Source organism: Phaethon aethereus, assembly GCF_964289735.1.
Source record: "Phaethon aethereus genome assembly, chromosome: 15".
NCBI classification, from domain to species: domain Eukaryota; kingdom Metazoa; phylum Chordata; class Aves; order Phaethontiformes; family Phaethontidae; genus Phaethon; species Phaethon aethereus.
In genome coordinates this window covers 14,927,894-14,951,848 of record NC_138591.1, presented here as the reverse complement: position 1 = coordinate 14,951,848, position 23,955 = coordinate 14,927,894, and the positions used below count along the sequence as shown (strand labels likewise).

At 37.3% G+C, this 23,955-nt stretch overlaps 1 protein-coding gene across 2 annotated transcripts in view; it reads left to right on the top strand.

Annotated features, from left to right (window-relative positions):
• Nucleotides 1-23,955, top strand: part of RBFOX1 (RNA binding fox-1 homolog 1) — a gene marked incomplete at both ends in the record, with an annotated part of 1,321,463 nt that overhangs the window by 932,558 nt on the left and 364,950 nt on the right. The gene's annotated exons all lie outside the window — the stretch shown is intronic.

Sequence of the window (23,955 nt, the reverse complement as noted above, 5' to 3'; positions counted from 1 at the left end):
CCCAGGTTGGCGGAGACCTCAAAAGATCATCTGGTCCAACCTTTAGAAAAGGTTGAAAGAAAAAAAACCTTTATTTTTCGAAATGTTCAATGAGACAGTATTTCCACATTTGATTCAGAATCATGTAAGCTTTTGGTTGTTTGTTTTTTTTTTTTAAAGCAGTGGAAAATGCTGAAGTTATTTACTTAAGCAACTGTAATGATACTACAATTAGTATGAAGATATAATGTGGAGAAAACTCAGTTGAAACAAACAGCTTTGACATTATTATAGTAAAAAGCAAAAGCAGATTTACGTTCCTGCATATTTTTCTAAACTAAATTCCACACAAATGCTTGCCACGTTCCTGCATTGTTTGTTTTGCTCTTTTGCTGAAACTAAAGCACAGTATTGATGTGTTGCTCTGCACCTCCAACAGCACGTTATATGGAGCACTCAGCTGTATGGCTCGGCCTTTTGCCTGCTTAAGGTTATTGCTGGAGGCACAGGGACTGCACGTTTGTTCCTTTGCCAGTTTGTGTAAAGAATGTAAACAGTATTGGAATTTAAATGTAACATAGAAATAGTCTTAGAAGATGTATCTTAGGCTAAGAAAATTTTAGCATATGTTTAGTTAGGTGTTCATGCTCCCTAGCTTGCATGTTTCAATATCCATAATCATGGAAGACTTTAATTCAGAACATTTAGCTAATGTGGAGACTCACTGTACAGAGAGCATCCGAGTTTAATGCTCAGAGGGGAACAATGCAAAATATCACCACTGAGAAGCCATATGGGCTTTTATGCAATCTGGTACTGCAGTCTGGGAGTCTCTCTGCCTGGAAAGAATTGCATTCATGAGCCCTGCTCACTTAGAATTGCCTTGTTTGAAGTGCAGGTCATAATAGAAAACAAGCCTTGCTAGTTACCACTTTGCTCTGGATGTAACATGTACTTTGGATACGTTAGCTAAATAGAAGCAGGGTACACATTTCTCAACGTTCTTTGCAGTTTTTCCACGTTGTTACGTTAAATTTCAGATGTCAAAAAATAAAAGTACCTTTTGAAATGCTTTAATATCATTTGTAGTGATTACTTTGCAAAGATACTGTGGTTTAGCAAGGTCTTGCTAAAGTGGAAAGCTGTTAAGAGACTGTGATGCCTTTGATCAGCATTTTGCAATTTACTCTGTGTGTGGAGCCCAACTGAGACTAATGTAGTTCCAGAGGAAAGTGACAATGATAATTGTTACCCAAAGTTGCAGTCACAGAGACACTGCTCCTTCTTCTTAGGTGCACAGTTTTCTTTGAAGACAAAAGCAGCAGATGTTTGCTGTGCCACTTGCAAATCCTTTCTTTTAGACCGACTCAAAGTATCAACAACCTTTTGTCATGGGGAGTGTTTCAGAGCTGTAGAGTAATCCTGGGCTGCATCAGAATGTTGCCACCATGGTAGTGATTTATCTATGATGACCGATGATACTGTGAAGTGAAGAACAATCACTCCTTGCAATGCTACTGGAGAATTTCCCTCTTGAGGGAAAAAGTTAATGTCAGGTTTCACGTGTGCTCAAAAAGTGAGTATTTCCAGTCTATGCTACCAGAAGAATCTACCCTTGGATTTGAGACTGAGATTTTATTTCCAGAATTTCATGTATTCAGAATAGGGTGTAACTTGTTTTGTTTTGTTTCAGTGTCGGTACATGTGCATTTGCTGTTGGAAATAGTTAACTTTGCATTTTCTTGCTGGGAGAGAAGTATCCAACTGATGTGAACCATGAACCCCTTAGGAAAATAGAAAATACATAGACTCAGAGCATCTCAGAACACAAATTAAATATTTAGTGTACAGGCTGGATCCCTCCTAATGGAGAGTGTCTGAGGTAAGCATGACATCTCTAATGTACAGTCAAATTAATAACTGAAAGACTGGTCAGCTAATGTAAGTAGACAATAGAATCGTAGAACACCAGGTTGAAAGGGACCTCAAGGATCAAATACAGTGAGTACTTTCATTTCAGACGAAAGAGGCTAATTGTATGATAAGTGAACTTTGTAATTGTGAGAAAGCACGGTCAGGGAATCCAACTTCGCTTTGCTGAAGGAATTGCTAATAGTACCAGAAGGCAGTGGGGGTGGATTGAACTTTGCACAAGTTGGTTTGCTTATTGGCTAGTTTATTGGCTTTTTGGTGGCTGGGCAAGTGGGTACAGAATCAGAGGACTGACCTGTTTTGTAACGCCTGATACATGCAGGCAAAAGTATTCTAAATTTGACCTCTGGCAATAAGGTGCGTACTCCCAAAATTTTTAAGACCTGGGGAAAAATAATCATTCCTACTATGAGGATGGTGGAGGGTGTATAGTGACCTACTTACCATGTGCTACCACTGTGGAGGAAGCAATGCAGAAGTCTGTTGTCTCAGTGGGCTCCTTGGAGAAATGCTATGTGCATTTACCTGCAGCATGGATTTACAGCTTCTTAACTATGCAGTACTACTGTAAATACAAACACTTCTTTACAGGTAGTTGCATGTTGCACTTAACTTTCTCTTAGAAATATGTGTTCTTCAAAACAACTATGTCCTGTTTAAAGACATTCTGAATCTAGAGATGAGTCTTTGTACTTTTAAGCATTCAGTGTGAACAAGAACAGACCATGGATAACTGCATGCAGATCCATTCACAGATACACTATGCTCCGAGATGACAGGAAGACATTCCCTCTACCAGACTCCCAACAAGCACTCTACCACTCATTTTGTCTCCTGACATTCCCTGGGTTCCCTCACATAGTTCAGACTGATGGGCAGAAGTTTCCCAATATATTCGACATGGTCTCAAAATAGTTTGATATCTGTTCTGAAAATCAGAACCATTTGGACATACATGTACATATAACACATTGCACATATTAAGAAAATACTGATGCAGTCTTAACTATTGTCTCACTACTTATTTGTCATTAATACACAAATGGGTTCCAGTAAATGTCAAGGGTTTCTGGGAAAACATGGTCTGAGACCTATTAAAGGGGAATGTTCAGCGAGTCTCAAGGTAGAAGTGAAAAAAAAGAAAGGGCTATGGAGAATATATGTAGACATAAAGATGATGGAGAGAGTCCTACAAGACACAAAATGAAAGGCAGGCAAAGACGCCCAAAGTGGTTTTGTGGTCTGGAAGGCAGCCAAAGAGGCATTGATTTATTAAAGAGCAGCATCACAGCTTCCTTTTCTCAATGTGATGGTGCCATTAAAGCTCCTTGAGCAGCCTCCGATTTCCTTGAGAATGAGGAATACAAATTTCAAACGGAATACCAAAAGAATATTCTGAAGCCACTTATTTGCCAGACCTGTGCCTCTGCCAGACTATCACTTTGGCTGTGTACCTGATTGGAGAACTCATTATGTAACGCATCTGCCAGGAATCACACAGAGGAGTTCCCTGCTTATTAAACACAGTGCCTACTTGTGTACAAAGTACTCTAGCAGTTGTGCACATAGGTTTTTACACTCTTAAGTCATGACATGGCATACAAAAACGAACCCCCAGTTGCGAGACCATCCTCACCTTGCTGAAAAGCAAGCATGACAAGAAGACAGAGCATGAATTTGTTTTGTCAGAAATAACAACTGATAGGTTTGCTGTGATAAGTTCTATATGATGGCTTTCCTGAAAGGTAGACTGTGTCATGATTTACTGAACTATTATAAGTGATAAAACTGATCCATTTGTTATCATCCAGTGCATAAAGACTTCAGGATTTAAGGAGCCTGCACTAAATAACAAAGCCATTTATAAACTCATAAACTGAGAATTACAGGGAAATAGTCCTTAAGTCATTGGTAACAGCAACCTCTTATTGTATTAGTGATGATTATCAAATGTTAACCTCCACTCCCTTCTTTAAAACAAAACCTTACCTTAGGAAAGTTGTAATTACTTAAAAATAAAGTAGTCATGGACATAACTTTGTGTTAATTTATTGTGCAAGGCAAATGTTATTTATTTATCTGTGTGTTGTCCCTCCCCGCCCTATCAGGTCCCTGCATCAATGGATGTGAGCTCATTTATGCTTCTGCAAACAGAAGGCTGTTGGCTAATGTTAACTGAGGAATGGTATTAGTTGGCTCTACTACTGGGTAAAAGATCTTTATCCAAAGCAAATTTGAGTGTAGTATCTTGAAAAGAAATCTTCCTGTATTTAATTAAACAGATAATAGTTTGCAATAGTTGGTTTGAGATTAGCCTGTCCTAAGGAGAATATAATTATGTGTCCTACTGTGAAAACAGAAATACCCTGTACTGGATTTAACAAAATGCATGGTAGTTATAAGACTGTAAGTCGTCTTTGTGTTCTCTTGAATCAAAGATCTTATGAGCAGTGGAAAGAAGATGTTGACTAGAGTTAAGCGAACGTTTGCCTGGAGATAATTTTTCTGATGGCGTTATTTTAATTTTGAGTTCAAGAGTATCCTGAGTTAATTAATTCATTCCATTTTATTCAATCAATATAAATTCTCAAGGAATAGATGGATTGAGAGCCACTTGTTACCAGTACTCAGTATTTGATATCCAACTTGCTTTGTTCAAGTGTGAATTATTACATGCTGAAATAGATTTGTTGCTTTTCGTTATCTGCATAAGTGTAATTTCTAAAATCAAGATGAAGATTTGCAAAAACACCTGGGCATTATTTAGGAGAAGAAAATGGGAGAAACATACTAACATTTCAGGAAATTTAGTTAAAACAATGTTTTCTAATAGCCAGTAAATTCTGATCCCAGTGTCAATTCACTGGGAAAGGATTTTGTAAGCTGTTTTGTTTTTTTTTCTTCACAGACCTTATTCTAAATAAAGTCAAATACATTATAACCCCATAGTGACACCCTCCCTTATCAGCACTGAAGCTGGAGCCCAGCTATGACATCTTAAAAACAGGAGAGAGTACGTGAGGTTCTCCTATGGCTGCTAGGATTTTCCTTGTCAGAACAATTGTCTGAGTCTGTTTTTACTAAAAGCTGTGGAGAAGCAGCAACAGTATAGTACCTGTCATTGAAATTATGGACAAGCGATTGAGCTGTTACCAGTCTAACAATGCTCGCTAATAATCTGGCTTAATCATAGTCTACTAGTCACCCTAAGAGTCTTGTCAGGATAGAATGTTGACCATTGGGAGAAATAAGCAACGGCACAAATGAAGTGTGTATTGTTACGTGACAAAAGGTCAGACCCCTCACATTTTTTCTTATCACCGTGCTATGCTAAGAAAAGTGAAAACAAGTTTCATATTCCTGGTTCTAAGGCAAGCTATGAATTCTGTAAATCCCATGCAGGTGTCACGAGGTCTAGGATTAGACAAAGATCCCATCTGTCTCCACCCTGCGGGTCACTTCTTGGACTGTACGATAAACACCATTCATGAGACAGTCATAAAGAAATTCTGACTCAATATTTTAAATTGTGGTGATATCTAATGACCGAATTGTTGGCTGATTGCTCCTCAGGTTTTCCTGAGGACAATATTCTGACCTCGCTATACAGCAAATGAACACAGAAACTAATTTCTGTCATCAAAAGTAACTGAAGTGCTAAAGTAATGGAATTTAATTGAAAATGGAAAAAAAAGTATGTGTGCTGAAAACACAGAAACGTTTATAAGCCAACTGAACTACAGTTCAGAAGCTGCACTTGAATTACTCTTTCTACAGTTGTGCTGAAATTCCAAAAGCAAAAGCCAAAAAACCAGTAACAGCAACAACAAACCCCTTAAAACCAGCAACAGCAACAACAAATGCCTTAAAACTGCAGTGAATTAAGATCAGAGTAAGGGCTTGTTTTGTTACCATACCTCCTAAACATTTGCAGTTTTTAATTTCATCAATAGCCATGACAGATGAGGCTGTAAGGTGTGGAAATTAAGCACAAACACAAATATTTCTAGCTCTCTAAATGTTTCAAATTCTTTTTTAGTACTCAGTGTAAATTATGTGAGACTTTAGTGTTGTTGCAGCTCACGTATCACGTGCCTGGTTGGTATCTGTTCCTGGTGGAGAAGCCTCAGTAAAAAAAGTTCATCACCAGTAATGTCAGCATAATCATTACCATCACATTCGCTCCCTCCTTTATTAAGCTTTTTAAAAAAATATTATTAAGACCTTCCCCTCTGGTTTAAACTCTGAAGTACAGAGACTTTAGTTGAAAACATGGACTCATTAAAGTCAATAAAAGTTTTGTCATTGCAATTGGTGAGTCAATTATATGACTTTGTTATCTTTTTATATGTTTATATAACACCTAGCAAAATAGGGGTTGTACCACTTGGCGCCAAGAATACTTTAATATTCTTGCAATTCTGAGGAATCTTATATACCCTGCAAGACAAGAAACTTAAGTCTGCATTTTCTTATCTTCCAATGCAGTAAGCAGCAATATTGAGGCTATTTCCAACCTTCTGTGTCATTAATAAATATGCCAAGATAAGTCCATCAGTTGTGCCCCTTTAGTAAGGTAATGGAACTCCTAGAACCTAGAGCTTGTTTTTTTAAAATCTGAGTTGTTTGGGTGCCAATAAGAATGTGCTGATCATATAACTAATCTTGATTCATTATGGTTACACAATTTATTTTTTTTTCCCTGCTATCAACTATTTTTAATCTACCATTAATATCTTGCCAATCCCTTGTGATTCCATAGGCAAAATACTCGATATTCTGATTGATTATAAGACTTAAGGCTGTGGTATGAGCTGGTACGGAAATGCCATGCTCTGAAGCTAAAATACTGGTCAATGCCCCTACAGAAAAAGCCCCACATGAACATCTTTGGTAGTATCAGAGGAAATGGGCCATCATTTCACAGCAATCAGCATATACTCATATTTGGAACAGAGTTTGGTTGCCTGTTCTTTAAAAGAATAGCAAGATTCTCACTGATTTCAGTAGCCTATGACCTGAACCTAATGTCAGCTCTCTTGGACCAGCCGTTGTTAAAATGTTTGTGGTCAGTACCTTCTATTTACTCTTTTTGACACTGCTTGCAAATCTCAGACATGTAAGAACTGACCTTAGCAAACAGGATTTGGTTTAAACTTTAGTCATAGGTGCAAAAAACAGTAATATACCTTTGTATTCAATCTTTTTATCCATATTTTTCTACCTGTGCAGAAACCAGAGATGATCTAATGAACAAAGCGTTTTATAATAGCTGTACTAAAAATAAAACACTTCAAATTAATGGTTTTGTGTAGCAGCATTAGAAAATGTTCCACTTGTTTGAAGGAGTAAGATACGAAAAATTGATTGAGTAACCAATTTAATAATGAACAGAATTTAGAATACAGAAGGATTAGTTGAGAGCCTTGGGACACAATTCACTGAAGTTTTATATGCTGCCTATGCTCAGAAACAGGAAAATTTTGATATAAAAGTGATTTATAGGCAATAGCTGTGCACAGTCTTTTATCATATTAATAAAATCTTTGACTAGTCTTTGAAAATTCTAAAGCCTTATGTGTTCAGTTGAGATGCACAGATCAGAAGGAAATGCTGGCTGGCAGATGCACAGATACATTATCAGAAAACGTATTTTCAGCTTAACCAGTATAATCTAATTCATTCTAACGTGATATTTCAAGTTTATTATAGTGTAATTGAATACAGAAGAACACAGTGCACTATACAATAGACCAAATGAGGTGAAAGTGTACAGCTTAAAAGTGATCAGGTTAGGCCTGTTAGATTGCTGAATGTTGGTGGTTAAACTGACCAATGATTTAAACCCAAAACTGTAAACAAAATGCTGTTGCTTTCCTTTTGAAGACTACCTTTGTGAAGTAAGTGGCTTTACTTTATGAAATTGTACTAAACTTATTTAAAATTATATTGTCCTTGCATATTACTGTAAAAGTTATCACTTTAGTAATTAGTACATTAAATCTTTCTCTTCTGTTTTTAGTAAAACAGGCAACAACCTTTTACTTGGACATAGTATTTAGTGGATCAAACTTAAATAGCTCTGTGTGTATGTATGTATCTGTTTATCTGTATAAACTTCTCTGTATAAATCTTAGAATTGTCACATGAATTTTTGTTTCATTTTTCTATGTTAAATCAGCTTTGAAATGTTAGTGGAATAGCAGTTATTTTTAATTCATCCCAGTGGGAGGAGTCTTTAAGTTTCTCCTGATTACTGTTTGTTTAACAGTATGCATTTTAGTTTGCTCCACCCAGTCCTGCTTTGCTATTATGTCTCCTTGTTATAGCCTGTTTCAGCAGGTGCCTATCCATTTGCCACCTGCCCTGGTGCAGTGAATGATTATGCAATTTAGTTAATGCATTTTAATTATTTAGGTGACATTTTACCTTGTACGGTTATGCTGAATATGTAAATTGACTGGAGTCTTTAGTTAAAAGAACGACAGTTTTTTGTCTGAAGAAGTGCACAGTCCACGACCAAAGATAATGAATAAGTAATCAAACACAAAAATAAGACAAAAGTTCTTTTTAATCTCATTCCCGTGGCCATTTTTATACTACTTATTTTTATTTATTCACTAATTTATAATCATTATGTATATACTACAGTAGTTGCTGCACTTCGTATACAGACTGTGTAGCTTTCTACATCAACACCTAAAGCATATTATGGTAACAGCACAATATGCTGCCAGTTCGTAAGGTCAGGAATGATTTTCAAGACAAATAATACACCCTAAAAATGACCAAGGCTTTACACTGTAAAATTGCTTCTCACCTGAGGTTGCTGTTGATCAATTTACTAAATATATTGTGCATTACAATGAGACAGGTTAAATGAGTTAAAAATGCTTCCTTGTAGCAAATGATAAAAGTCCAAGCTGCAATCAAAAAACCCCCAGTCCCTTGCATACTCATTCATTTGCTTAAAGTACCTTCAACTTAACAACAAAAGACTATCAAATCTAGTTCTCTGTATTTGTCTTTGTTAAATATAAAGATCACACTTACTTCCAATTTCAGTTCTAAAATAGGTATTATAGCAAGAAAAAAAGCAAACCTGCCAAAAATAAATCAAATTTGCACAAACAATTTTAGTATCATCTGATTTACTGTTTTTATTTCCCTGATCCTCATATTGGCAGTTATCTCCTAGCAGTGCTAACAGCAGCAGCAATAACACCATGAAGTCAGTAGATGGCTGTAGAAAAGTATGTTGAACGCTCTTGTGTTAGAGTAATAAGATTGGGAAAGGCCTTGACCTGACTGGATGCGGCTTTTATCTGAAGTACATTTAAAGAGATAAAGGAGAAGCAGGGTGCAGTACATGTTCCTTTCTTTTCTGTAGGAGCTTTCCTCTGAGTTTAAAAGTTTCTCAAATGCAGGATTTGTGTACTGGGTCCCTTAGCAAGAAGAGGTAAATGGCTTGAGTGCCACTTGAGTCACCTGCTATTCTCTGATGATTCCCCCCCTTGCCCCTCCCAAGACAACTTAGAAATCCTCCTATAAATTCTTACAGTGGGGGCGTCTGTAGATCCCGTAATAACAATCAGGAAGCGGTATATTCCCATTTATTTATTTATTTATTATTACTATTTTTTTCTTTTTTTTTGCTTTCTCTCCAATGTAGTTGGCTGCCTTTAGTGCACGGACCTGCTCATTAAACAGATACACCAAGAATTGTTACCTAAGCAAGCTTGACAGTAAAGAAAGGACAGACTGAGTTAGGGAGAAAAAGGGAAGAAAAGACAGCCTGAAGCAAGTCACTTCACACGCAGAAAGAGCCACTGAACGAATGCTATTCTCATAAACAAACAAACAAAAAAACCTTGTATAAGAAGAGAACTGTGAGGACTTGACAGAAAAAGGCAAGATTTTCTACCCACTGTTTTCAGTTTTTCTTCCAGACACACTTGGTGAAATAAGGAGACTCCTGTTTGCTGACAGAGCCCTTGATTTCTTTCGAGATGATGATGTACTTGTGGGTAGGTAGTGTCTCTCTCCATGTCAGTCTTTTATTAATAAATTGACTTTGGGACTGTAGATTTTAGCCTATAAGTTACAGCATGTTTTCTGATATGTAAAGGTGTGTATACTGCAGGATAGCTTAACGTAGCTAGTGTACAGTACATGTGCTTGCATTTCCAGCGGTAGCTTAAACAAACCGGTTCATTAACATTAAGCTGCAATTTATTTTCAGGGTTTGCAGGATGTGGCACAGTGCACTGATTTCTTTTCATTGCCTTAGAAAATGCTACAACTGTATCTGTAAGATTCACTGTGTGTTTCAGTCATAAAACGAATGCTGCATCACTTGTGGCTGTTCAGAAATTGCTTTCTGTGTAAGAAATGAAACAATCCTAATGTGATTAAAACTTCTCATTTGTGTTACTTGACCTAGTTATGTTTATATTAGTTGTCACAGTCTTTCTTGGCTTTTGAAAGTTTATGGCAATTGACAACCAAAGATACATATAAAATGTACTTATTCCTGTGTTTTTTATATTCAGCGTTGTTCAGATTCTTTGCAGCAAAATATGCTCACCTTAAAAATAATGTTGTGCTGTGACATATATTTTGTGAATTAGTGAAAATATTAACCTGTTAATTCATGCAGGTTTAGATACAAAACATTTTTTTTAAAAGAAACAAAACCCAAAAAACCCACAAATAAATCAGTGAATCAATATCCATAATTAAAAAGCATTTCTGTTTCCTCTTCAAAGCCTGTATATCTTCTGGGGAAATATTTTAAACTAATCTCATTTGATGATCTATTTATTTATTTAACTTAAATGTATGTAAAAATAGACAGGCTTGCACCTAATCTGGGACACCTCTGCAAAACAGGCTGCATAAGAACAACATTTAAGACTTAAGAGATATTATCAGTAAATCACTACTGCTCTTCTAAATTGCTTGTAGTTCATGCTGTAAATCTCTCTTTATGGCTCCTTCTAATTTCTGCTGACCCTCCAATGTATTGTACTAACTTTTATCGTCTGTGCAAAAGGCACTGTATTGCAGACTTTTAAGTTTCTTATTTCAGTTCTTTGACCTGTGCTGTCATTTCAGGAGTTGACCAATCGCTGAGCCTTATGATTTTGTGGGTTTTTTTGTGTGTGTGTGTTCTGTAGTACAAGTCACTTTAGTTTTCACAAGCAAGTATCTGTGCATGTAACAGCAACCCCGATTGCTGCTTCTTTTTAACCCTTACTGTGATTCTTTATTGAAGCTGTAATTTTGATAATGCTAGGATTAATTTCATTCTATGTTTAGATTATTTATAAATCAGATCACTTAACTGCAGTAGTCTACTTTTCATTCAACACTCCTGTGTTCTGCTGTTGTAGTTAAGTTCATTCAAGAGAGACTTTTTCTGAGATGCACAGTAAGGTGAAAGGCCATGTACTATTCTATTTCTTTGTGGCACTAGGTCAAAAGATTTGAAGGATGGGGACTTCCCCCCCCCAAGAATCTTTGTTAACTGGAAAACTTAATGAAACACACTTTCTTACAGGTAGCTATGCAGATTTCTGTTCTCTTCAGTGTGTTGTATTTTATATTGTATGAACTTTTCTGGTTATTCCTTTTTTTTATATATATATGCTTTAAGCAAAAAATACAGTAATAAGCATTTTCTGCTGGTACCACTTCCTGGTTTCCAAAGCTTCCTGTAATCAATACTTGACATTTAAAAGACTATTCCTTCCATTTTTGTTCTGTCCTTTTTTACTTACATTTTATTATGTGTCTCTATTTTTTTATTATTATTAGCAGAATTCATTAAACAGGAGAATGCCTGTCTCTTTTTTGGCATTACTACACCTAGGTAATAAGCATTCTTCCCATTTTTAATTTAACTTTCCTAGTCTAAATGATTTGAATAAAATCTCAAAATAAGATTAGTAGGAAGAAGCAGAGAATGAACTTCTGTTTTTTATAGCAGAACATTATTACTTTCTTTTGTTCTGGAAAGAAAAATAAGTTGTAGTCATAGAAAACTAATTTCTAAAATTGTATTATTTTTAAACTGTGTACATTAAGCGCACGTGTGTACGTATCTGCATGTAAAAGGTGCAGTATGTAAACAAGAGGCTTTCAACATATGCATGTGCAATGTATAAACTCACAGCAGCATTTGAAATGCTTTCTCCTGGCACCATATCAATATTTTATATAATTATATAAAAGCTCCTCAGTAATATTATTAAAATTTAAAGTAGCCAACTTATGTGAAAATGTAGTCTTCCATTTTTTACAAGGTGTAAAATAAATTTATTTCCTTTCATTGGTAGAGATATTTTCATATTATTCACTCCTTTATGTGGCAGTGCCTGTTGTTTATTTCCATGTATAATGTAGAAATACTTTGCAATATTTACAAAGGCAAAGAAAATTGCAGTTTCTTCTCATTTTAGAATGTCTTAGAACTAGTATACTGTAACAGCGGTGGTGTTTTCTAAATTATGATGATGATGTCAAGTTCCTTTTACAGCAAGCAAACTGTGAACATGTTCAGGTAACTAAATCAAAACATTCTGCAGGAATGCAGTAATTCAGTCTGTTGAATGGAACAGTCTTGACTAGTTGTTTCTAAATACTTATTTCAAGATATCAGAAAGAAAGATACTAGTACTGTTAACCCTGTCAAAGGAAATCTGTATTTGTTGACAGCCCAGGCAATTTAATGATGCTTATACTCTCCTCCTCACCTAGAAAAGAACAACTTTTTTTAGTCTGGTACTTCTATGTACAGACACCTGTGCTGTAGAAATCAGACTTCATAGATACCCAATTTCATATTGACCAATAAACTTTGAGGGCTTTCAAGTATTACTGATTTAGGGACAGCAGCTACATCCTGAAGTCAAAAGGACATATATCCTCTGAAACTTCAAAGCCCCTTTTATATCCTGATCCTGCTGCAGTATAATACACCTTTCTCTCCAACACAAGATTGTTGCAGTCATGATGCAAAGTGTTCTTGATCACTGCACATTTTACAGTGCAACGTGCCGCCCCAAAGATGTTGCGATTTTTACAGAATGTAATAAGTGAGTGAATTTTTTTCAGTTAGAAGGCTGTAAAGATGCTGACCTTTGCTTTCCTTGGAAATACAAGCATAACTATCAGTAGGTAAAATGAATGTTGATGGTTTAAAGCTGAGACTGCTCAAAATCTCTCATGGAATCCACACTTTTCCAAACATGCTCCTTCTGTATAGTGTTTCTCCTAATTTTTTTCATATTTTGAAAAAGCAGCATAGTTTGTTTACTGGACAGTGCAAGCAACTGCTTGTTTCCCAAGCAAACAGTTCACTGATCGCTTGTTTTCCATTTGGTAGTTCAGACTGGACTATTTTGAGTTCTCCTAAGACCTCATGTTCAACTTACATATTCTGAGTCAGAAGATAAAGTTACTGCATCTCATAAAAGAGTTAGTGTCATATGCAATTACATATTGTTGTAAGAAAAACTGGAACAAAATAATTGGTAAATGCATTTTAAAATAGACAAATTATTGGTTTGCCATCTTTTATTATATGCTATGAAAATGCTGAACTAAAATTACCTTAATATACCATTAGAAAATTTTATATATTTTATAAACATCTAAATAATGTCTGTTTAATCAGAGATGTGCTTCATTGCTGCCAGTTTGCTGTTCTTTTTAAAAATAGGTAATGTGTTTTCAGAAATTTTGTATATATTTAGCAAAGATTTTCAGTGGCAGCTTCAGAATAATACTTGATCGAGTAAGGCAGAAAGCATGTCAGCAAATAAAGCTTGTTTTTGCCCAAAACTGGAGTAAAGCAGATATAGAGAAACAAATTGAAAAAAATGTATATGCAGTAGCAACAAGCTAATTTCTTCTGGCAATAGAACATTGTTTTGAAAACTCTGAAGAATAAAGATTCCAAGTCCAATAGAGAGAACTGTGTGTTGTACTTGCCTGTATTAGCAAAACATACCTCAGATGAATATTCGAGGAGAGGACTGGAGGAGCAGGGAGCAACAGAAAGACCATCAGAAATTTTATCTGGATAAATATTTATGAGTTTAAACTCTTTTACGGTAGCATTTCTGATGCTTTTGTCAGTAAGCTTTTCCTGTTTCGAGACATCTTAATACACTGTGTCAGTTCACATATTCAAAGGGAGATGGTATTTCATTCAGCTGAACAGAAGTCTTACTGGTTCTTATGCACTACCTAATATCTGCAGGCATATAGTATGCCTTTCTCCTGAATTAGGGAAGCGTGTCATTTCAAACCTAGCCTGCGCTCTTTGTGTATGAAGTGCTACAGGACATGTTTGTAAGTGAAGAAAGGCTTTTTATCTGAAGGAAATGAGAACCCTAAACAGATGTGGAAATTACTAAAAAGACAAAATAAAGAAACAAAATCTTAGTATTTTTAAAATTGGACTAAGGAGCTAGAATATCCTTTGGGCAATACAGATCTCTCATTTTTTGAGGAACTCTACTTACTAAGTATTTTGCAGCATTGACATTGTGTACATTAAGCAACATACTTGCCTCTTAAATAGGGCTTCCCAGTAATGTCACAGACTAAGACAAAAACATGCTACTCACTGTGCTTAAGGAGCTACAGACAGTTGAGATACCGTATGAACTACACTGAAAGACTAAATGAGTAGGTTGAAAATACTGCCAGTGGAAGACTTCAGCAGTATAGATTTTGTTGCATAAAGTTACTGAGTAATCAAAATATTTAGATCCTTTTAGTTAAGAAAAATCACACATATTAGCTGAAAAGCTGCAGGTACCTTCCGAGTCAAAATGATCCTCGTGCTGCTTTCCAGTGGGACTTTGAATAAAACATGTAGCTTCACACTCTGTATCTGACTGCCTGACCGCTGACATTGAATAAATATGTACCTTTTATTATTAACACAGAAAAATACAAAATGATTTCATAATAGAGCATGCTGATATGAATGCTAAGGATCTTCAAGGCTATCTGACTCAATAAACCTGAAGAATTAAGTAATACAGTTTATAAATCTGCAATCTTGATGGCTGAAATGAAAGGACTGATAGAGATGTTGAATGAGAACTGGATTACAATTAGTTAAGGTAGAATCTAAGACAATTCCTAGTAGGTTATCTTTTTGTATCTGCTGGTATATACACGTAAGTTGGTTTAAAAATCATATGTATAATAATTTATTTTGGAATAACAGTAGCTAAAAATCACAATCAATCACATGCAAAGCATAGAAAGATTCTGCAAAATCATCTTTTTAATGTGAAGAAGAGAAATTAAATAGAAGAGAAAGGTAATTTCAATTTAGAATACTTGACAGCAACATTTGTTCATGCAATACATTCAGTCTTGAATGTTTTTTTTTGACCTGATGCCTTATTTTGTAAATCAACGTTCTATTATTTGTATAGCGCAACAAAAGAACAAAATCAGTATTGTATCCAGTGCTGCATAATGGTGGGAAGCAAGAAAGGCAGTTCAGGTTTGTAACAATAATAAGCATCCCTTTAGAGACACACACACACGTACGCGTTAAGTGCATGCTAATGTGTGATGAAATTAAGTAGGACGCTAAGAATATACGTATTAATTCTTTCAGTAGAATTTTTGCATTTTGTGTAAAGCTGCATGATAGACTCACTCTGTTCTTTTCTGAAGTTGCATTATATACTCTTAATTTAATTACTAAACCTATTTCCCCCTCTTACTTTAGCCAGAAGTTATATTTGTCCAATTAACCTTGCCTTCCTCTTGTTCCTCTTAAATTGGTTTCCATCACAGTTTTGAATGAACTGTGTGAATGTCTTTTTATCAGCCTGGGGATGTTTACATGAGGAAGGAATTGAACAAAGACTGTGTGAAATGTGGCTGTGTGAGCAGGCTAGAGTTCTCCTACTGTCCTCTTATGGTTATCTCTTAGTGGAAATCCTTTCTAAATACTATTTCTGTGGCAATCTGGGGAGTTTGTATGCTACTACATCTACAATTGTAGCATCTTAGCTACTGTTTCAATGGTCTTGGTAAACTGGAAGGATGAGCAAGTCTTGAAGACTCAGGGCAGTTTAAAAACCTTGTTTGCCTTGAGATTAATTTCTTGACTGGTTGCTTTTGGATATTTATTCCAGTGAAGTATGCCTGTTGAGGAAGCTGAACAAGATTGTGAGAGTCCCTAAGACAAGACTTTGCTTCCAGTTTCTCACTTGTATGTGCAAATCCCATTAGACTTGATTTACAATGTACAACTAGTTTGACTGTCTCACGGTTTAATCAACAAAAGGGGATATTTAGTAATGGAAGTCTAGATATCTGTTCACATCTTCATAAGATCATCTTTTTCTGTCTCTCCGTATTGGCTTCCTCTTTCCCTTCTGCTCCCAAGGGATATTCCTTCCTTGCCAAACAGATGAAGCTGGGTTTAGATCCTTCCCATAGCGTAGAACAGAAATACACCTGTTCTTACTGCAATCAGAAAATTGGAAGGTCCACAGATCTGCAGAACTGACTGCTTTCCACATACAGATATAATACATTAGCTATTCTTTCCTCTCCAGAATTGTAATTGTGCCATGGGTTAGCCCTAGCTAGCAGCCAAACTCCCACCCAATGTGCTCACTCACTTCCTGCCATGGTGTGACAACCTCTCGTTATCACAAGTTAAACTCGCTTTCTCCAGTGAGGCAAGGGGTGGCACGGAGGGATTGCAGACAAGATTCCTATGCTCCAGCGTGGGCTCCTCCCTGGGCTGCAGTCCCTTCACGGGTGTGCTTGCTCTGCCAGGGAGCACCTCCTCCTTCTCTGACCTTGGCTCTTTCTTCATGTATGTTTTCACAGCTGCATCACCAAACTGGCTGATGGGCTTGGCTGTGGCCTGTGGTGGGTTCACTGCCAAGCTGTCTGGAACGAGCTGTGTCTGGCATGGGGCAGTCCCCATCCCTCTCCCACAGAGGCCGTCCCCTAACTACCAACCCCTTGCCACCTACACCCAGTACAGATTTTAAGTAAGTCAGTCAGTCAGCTAAACATGTTAGTTCCATTATTGACATTTCAAGTTTTCTTCAGAGATTGTTCTGTGTTTGTCTTTGTTGACTATCTTGGCCTTTTATTTGATAAGTAAGTAGTGTTTTGTAAATTTAATTTTTGTGATGTGTATATATAATACAGTGAAATACTCCTTTTATAGAGGAAAAGCTGATATATATTTGAATTTTACTTTTCAGTTAGCTTCTCTTCAAATGTAATTACAGGAATTCAAGGAAAAATAAAATGTGACAATGTATTTATGAATCGTGAGATTTAACAGAGACTGAAGTAGATCTTATTATTGATGTGCTTACTGCTTCATTAAATTCCCCTTAAGGTTTGCACCATGGATATGGATCATTTGCAAGAATAATTATGCAGTGATCAATTGATTGTGTCTGACATTGTACTTGTCACCTTGAAATGCACAAACCATTCATTTTCAACTCTGTGAACATTCTTCTCTAATGTTAGGCACCAGCATGCAACGGTTTATTTTGGAGGAGTGCATTTTATAAAGTTTGGGAACTTAACCTTTACCTAAAAATGAAGTATCACCTCTCATTTTACAAAAATGAAAACTGCCCAACCAGAAATGTTTTGAGATTAGAAAACATGGTCTAATGTCAAAAAGATTGCTCAAATTAGAATGTATGTATTCCAGTTGATTCATGCATGTTTATTACAAACATTAGTTTTTGGATAGGTCTGTGCTTGACATACAGCATAATGTGCATACTTGATAAAATTTTAAGCTTGGGGTCTCTGCTTTTAAAACTGCTGCGTGTTCTTTGGAAAGTTTGTCTTCCTTTCCCACTGAGACTTTGATTCGTGGCAGTATTAGTTATCTGGAAAATCAGTACAAAATACTTTGACTTCAGTCTTTCTTTCAGTTAAATATTGTCCATTTCATGTTTTGAGTAGTGTAATCATTATAACAATTTAAACTTCCTTTAGTTAAGAATGTTTGTAGCAATGAATGAAACGCTATCCTTTATCTTGTTTGTTTTGGCTTTCAGAATGTTGAACAAAATATTTCTATTGAAATTCCAGTGAAATGGCTAATTAGTGGCTGCAGTTAAAGTTAAGTGCATCTCTACTTTCCAAACTAACATAAAAACAACAGGCAAAAGAAATGTTGCATCTGTAGGTGCCACACTTGGAGCTTTTGCAGAGCATCCATTGTTATGGAATTGAGGACCAGAGCTATGTTTGGCAAGATGTGATTTGATTCAGAAGTGACTTTTCCAAATCTAAAAGCCAAATTTAGATTATCAGACCAAATAATTATAATTACTTTTATTCAAGATTCAAACTTTTACTCAAAGGTCTGTTCTTTTTTTTGAGGTTCTAGTTGATGTAATCAATTTGAAGAGTAACTTGCAACCAATTTGAAGAGTGACTGCAGTGGCCATGGAGCAATGAATATGTACTCATGTTCTGCAGCAGCCTTTTATACACTGAATGGTTTTTTTGCAAACACTACTGAAGTAATAGGACTACTTCAGTCATCTTTTAAGTGAAATGACTAATTTACATCGGAGATGTGTCTTCTCAGAGGACAAATTTAATGTTGTCACAGTCAAATAAGCTAAATATGACCAAGCAGTCTTGTTTCTTTTTTCCTAAGATGCAAATTAAGTAGCTGGCTAAATATTTTAGCTCAAGTTCCCCTGTAGAAAAGTCAGAGTACACAGCTTTACATATTCTAGTATGTATTTTAACCAGTCCTTTCAATCATGTTACACTTAGTTCAATTCAAAAACACCATTTCCAACATCAAGACAGGTCTGTAGAATGACTATGTACCACACTATTGACTCTGTTATTGTTAGTTATTGAGTGGCTTGAAGGGTATCTGAAAACACATCATCAGAAGTAGCAGTAAGGAGAAAAGGAGGGAGTTAATAAATGATTCATGGAGAGATTATATAGTTCATCTTGATAGTCATGGGAGGAGTTGTTTGGTATACAATTTGCTGTATGGGAATCTCGCCACTAAATAGATTTTATATGCGGTAATAACTCTAATCTGTTTCATGTGAACACCATCACGGTATTAATTGTCAGATGAGTTCCTCTTTGACCGAATAGTCTCTAAACAGTAAAGTTTGTTGCAATTTAGTTGGGGCAACTACAGGAATTATAGCTATTTTGCTCAATAGCTTATCCCTGAATTATGATTATACATTGGAGAAATTACTGGACCATATGAACAGCCAAGGAGTGGTTAGTATAGACCTGAGCGAGAAGAATGATTTCTTCATCTTACTAAGTCATATTCTAGTACGATCAGGTATGTTGTTTTCACTACTGATCACTCACTCACTGTGAATTTCCGATTATTCCAAACAAACATGTAGCTAACCCTAAACAGACAGAGTTTGTTGGGCAAAGGATACTTTCATTACATAGGAGGGGCTGTCTCTTGGACACCCCATTTGGAAATCACATTGGAGGAAGCATATTGTTGATTTCTTTAAATCTCTTTTGCCTCTGCTCAGGAAGCATTTCAGCTAAAAAAACTAAATACCTGTACTGGGTCTAGCTGTGATGGAGTTAATTTTCTTCTGAGAAGCCATATGGTGCTGTGTTTTAGATTTGAGACTAGAACAGTGCACATAACACCCCTATTTTGGTTACTGCTGAACACTGCTAGCACAGCATCAAGGCTTTCTTTTTCCCCACTCTGCCTCACCCCCAGCAACTAGGCTGGAGCTGGGCAAGAGGCTGTGAGGGGACAAAACCTGGACACAGTCACCCCGAACAGACCCAAGGTGTGTTTTATGTTCAGCAATAAAAGCTATGGGGAGGTGTTTTTGGGGGTAAGTAGCTGTTGCTTGGGGCTTGGAGACCAGCTGGTCTACTTTTGGAGGGATGGTGAGTGGTTACCTTTGCACCACTGCTGCGGTACACTGCAAATTACTGGCCTCCAACTAGACTACATGCCACTGATCACCACCCTCTGGGGCCAGTCATTCAGCCAGATTTCAATCCACCTGTCTGCTCAGCCAGCACATACTGCATTAGCTTCTCTGTGAGGATCTGATGGGAGACAGTGTTGAAGACCTTCCTGAAGTCGAGGTAGGCAATATTTACAGCTCTTCCCTCATCTACCAAGCTAGTCCTTTCATTATAGAAAGTCATCAGGCTGGTTCACCGTGACTGGAGGTTAATGAGGCATGACTGGGAACCCTTTTGGCAAATCCCTGCCCACTACTCCCATTCACCTTCTTGGTCTGCGTACCTGCAAACGGTGCCTGTCATTAGTTGCCCCATCACCTTCCCAGGGATCCAGGCGAGGCTGACCAGCCTGCAGTTCCCTGGGTCCTCCTTCTTGCCCTTTCTGAAGGCAGAAGTCACATTTGCTTCCCTCCAGTCTCCAGGCACCTCTCCCACCTGCCACCATTGTTCAAAGATGGTCAAGAATGGCCTTGCAATGACACCAGCTCGCTCCCTCAGCATGCGCGACTGCATCCCATAAGGGCCCACGGACTCACCTGTGTCCAGTTTGCTTAAGCATTCTCTGACCTGATCCTCTTCCACCAAGGGTGTGTCTTCCTTGCTCCAGAATCTCCCTGCAGCTTCCAGGGCCTTGGATTCCTGAAGACTGGTCTTACTAGTGAAGGCGGCATTCAGCACCTCAGCCTTCTCGGCGTCCTGTGTCACCGGGGCCCTGCCCCATTCAGCTGTGGGTCCACACTTTCCCTAGTTTTCCTTTTGCCACTTCGGCACTTGCAGCAACTTCTTGTGGCCTTTGACATCCCTTGCCAGATTCAACTCCAGGTGGGCTTTGGCTTTCCTAACCCTATCTCTGCATGCCTGGAGAGTGCCTCTGTATTATTCCCAGGTCTCCTGTCCCTGCTCATCCCCTTCTTCATAGCTCCTTTTTATGTTTTGAGTTTTTCCAGGAGCTACTTGCTCATCCATAAAGGCTTCTTGGCATTTTTGCATTACTCCCTGATCACTGGGATGGACCACACTTCAGCTTGGAAGAGGTTAATTCTTGAACCAGCTTTCTTGGGCACCCTCCTCCCTCCAGGGCCTATTCCAGTGGAACTCTTCCAAGCAGATCCTTCTTCTTTGGAAGAGGCCAAAGTCTGCTTTCCTGAAGTCCAGGATGTTTTTTACCTTGCTCTCTCTTCTCAGGCTCCTGAAGTCCACCATCGCTCCTGGCCTCAGGGGGACACCTGAGGCAGTCCTTGCATCCTGGGACTTGGAGGGCTGCATCCACCATCCAACAAGTCTCTGAGTCAAAGCCTCTGCCCTGGTGGGGACAGCAGCTCCAACACCTTCTGGGGAGCATGGCCTGTGACATGTCATATCCAAGAATCTTTAGGCTGGACTGAACTCAGATAAGGACCTCATGGTTGGCTGCCTGTGCAAGCTGTCTTCTCTTACTTATGCAAAAACCAGTTATTTCTAATATAATCTGCCTCTAGGATTAAATTCATGCTGTGACATGTCTCAATAAATGTTGTATGCCATAAATGATTCAAGAGACAATTTTAAAAATACTTTCCCATTCTATTGTTGACATTCTATTCTTGGTATCTCACACTGGAGAATGGTCAACTTGCACAACAAGGAGTTGCACTCTGAATTCTTGTGTTTAAAAAGTACACTAGGTATGTGACCAGCGATCATCTGATCATCACATTCTACCTCAATTTCCATTTATACAGCACAGAGAGGAGCACCCAATTAAGGTTTCTAAAACACCTGTCTCTCTCTTTGTTCTGATTCCCTTAATTGTCTAGTATTCCAAGCTATTAAGTATGAAAGCTTGTTGATAATTGAAACTTGTTTGTTGATTTTGAGGGTTGCCGTGGTTTTCCAGAGACACTTTGCCATGCTTTAAAATGCTGTTAGAAAGAAATGCAAGCAGAAAAAGGAAATCTAAAAGTAAAATCAAGTTAAATTAGATTTAAGATAATATTTTTTTTGTGTGTGTTAGACTTTAATTAATCCTTTAATTCTCTGAACTTGGAGAAGGAAAAATGAGTTTGTACGGCAAGTATCATGAATCTAGTCAGGACATGTGCAGTTTTTCAAAGTAATTCCAGAAAGTAGCAACAAGAACGTTCCCAAGCGGCATCACTGGGCTAGCAGGACTGCCAATCCAGACACTCAAAACACCATGACCTTGTCCCTTCAAAATTGCAAGTTTCTATAAGGGTATTCTTTTTATTCTAGGTTGCAAATCTTCTGTGTTTGTAGAGAATATTGCCAATACCTAATATAAAAGCCGATACTAAACCACCTAAATAATCCTGGAGTTTTAAGTAACATACTACTACCTCTAGGACTATTACTACAGGTTGTCAGTACTGGGTGAAGCACAGACATCACTCAGCTAAGAAAATTCTAAGGAATGCTGAGATTTTAACCCTCTGAACAATGTCTGAAAACGATTACTGAACACAGTGACTGTGTTGCTCCTTACAGATGTCCATCCTGTTCAAGAAGCTCACTGTGAATCATCAGAAGTCTGTTAATGGTCTTCAGTGTTGCAATACTGGAACAGTGACAGTGAAGGTACATGTAGTTAACAGGAAGTCTGACTACTAGAAAGATCATTACAGGCTATTATGGTGGCTTCTAGAGAACTCAGGAACAATGTGAAATACTGTCTGTTTGCCAGAAACTCTCTTGGCAAAAACACTCTTGCATTACAGAAGTCATTTAAGTCTTGGAATCTATGATTCCATCTCACAAGCATGTTTCCCTCATGTCCTCCCTGATAAGGAGAAAACCTAGAATATACAGAGTCTGCAGGGCTGAACTGCATACTGATCCTGATGAAAGGGAATCCAAAATCCCATCACCCAAATATTGCTTCAAAAAGTGAGAAACAAAGAACATAATCTTGTGCAATCTTGCAGGTAACAGGAGAATTAGGAAAAAAAAAAAATCTTCCTTGACCATTGGGAAAAGAAAAGAATGAACTGATGAAAGGATTGATCCATCAAGTTTACTATCAAAACATAGTGTCCCTTTTACGGATAAAAATATGCACAGAATATTTACTTTATTATCTAGCAAACCAATTCTTCCATCCTTCTCGTAGTCATTTTCTTTTCAGATTTTAAGATTCTGCTAAGTGATTATTCACACGCTTTTCAGTTTCCCAGAGGTCTCCTCAGTGTTTCCAGTTCAATGTGATGATTCTATTATTTTGGTATTCATATCCAGTTTCTTTGTCAGGACACCAAACTCCTTCCTGAGAAGCTCAGGTCACAAATGGGGAAAAATGATTTTAAATTTGTTACATCCTTGACAAATCTAAATTAAATGTATTGTAATGTAATTACAGTTTGGAATTAAAGCATATGAAGTCTGTGGAATTTCTTATATATTTCAAAGAGCTCTTGCAAGTAATAGAGACAGCTCTTCCAAAGTTCAAAATGCAAAGTGTTCAAAATTGATACTACTCAGACGATGAACAAGGGAGTTCTTTGTAATAATGTATTGTGGTTTTCCCTTGTATAATAGAACACAGCTTAGAATAACGATTTTTATATTCAGTAATACATCTAGATTCACTATTGTAATTCCTAAATTACATGTAGTACTCCATGAAAATAATATTTCATTGCCAAGTGTCAGACTTACAAGCTAATTAACATTTCAGGAATTAAGGAATTAGTGCCATTACCTCTACTCATAGAACTATGAAGAGTGTTGTTCCTCGCTACTCGTGGAACTTCCACAGTGGAACTCAATAGACAGGCTTATTAACAGGTAAATGTTGGTTTTGAATGAGAGGAGTTCAATTTACAGTAAGATTGCAGAAGACAAAAGGAACTTCCATAGAGTCAGTTCAGGGACCTACATGGCCCAAGTAGTCAGTGGGGAGTGAGTATATGTGAGGAGTCTCTGAAAGCCAAGAGCATTTTTCAATGCAATTCGCAAAATAATAGCTGATCGCTTTTCAGTGACAAGGTAGAACTCTGGCAGTGTATGAGATTG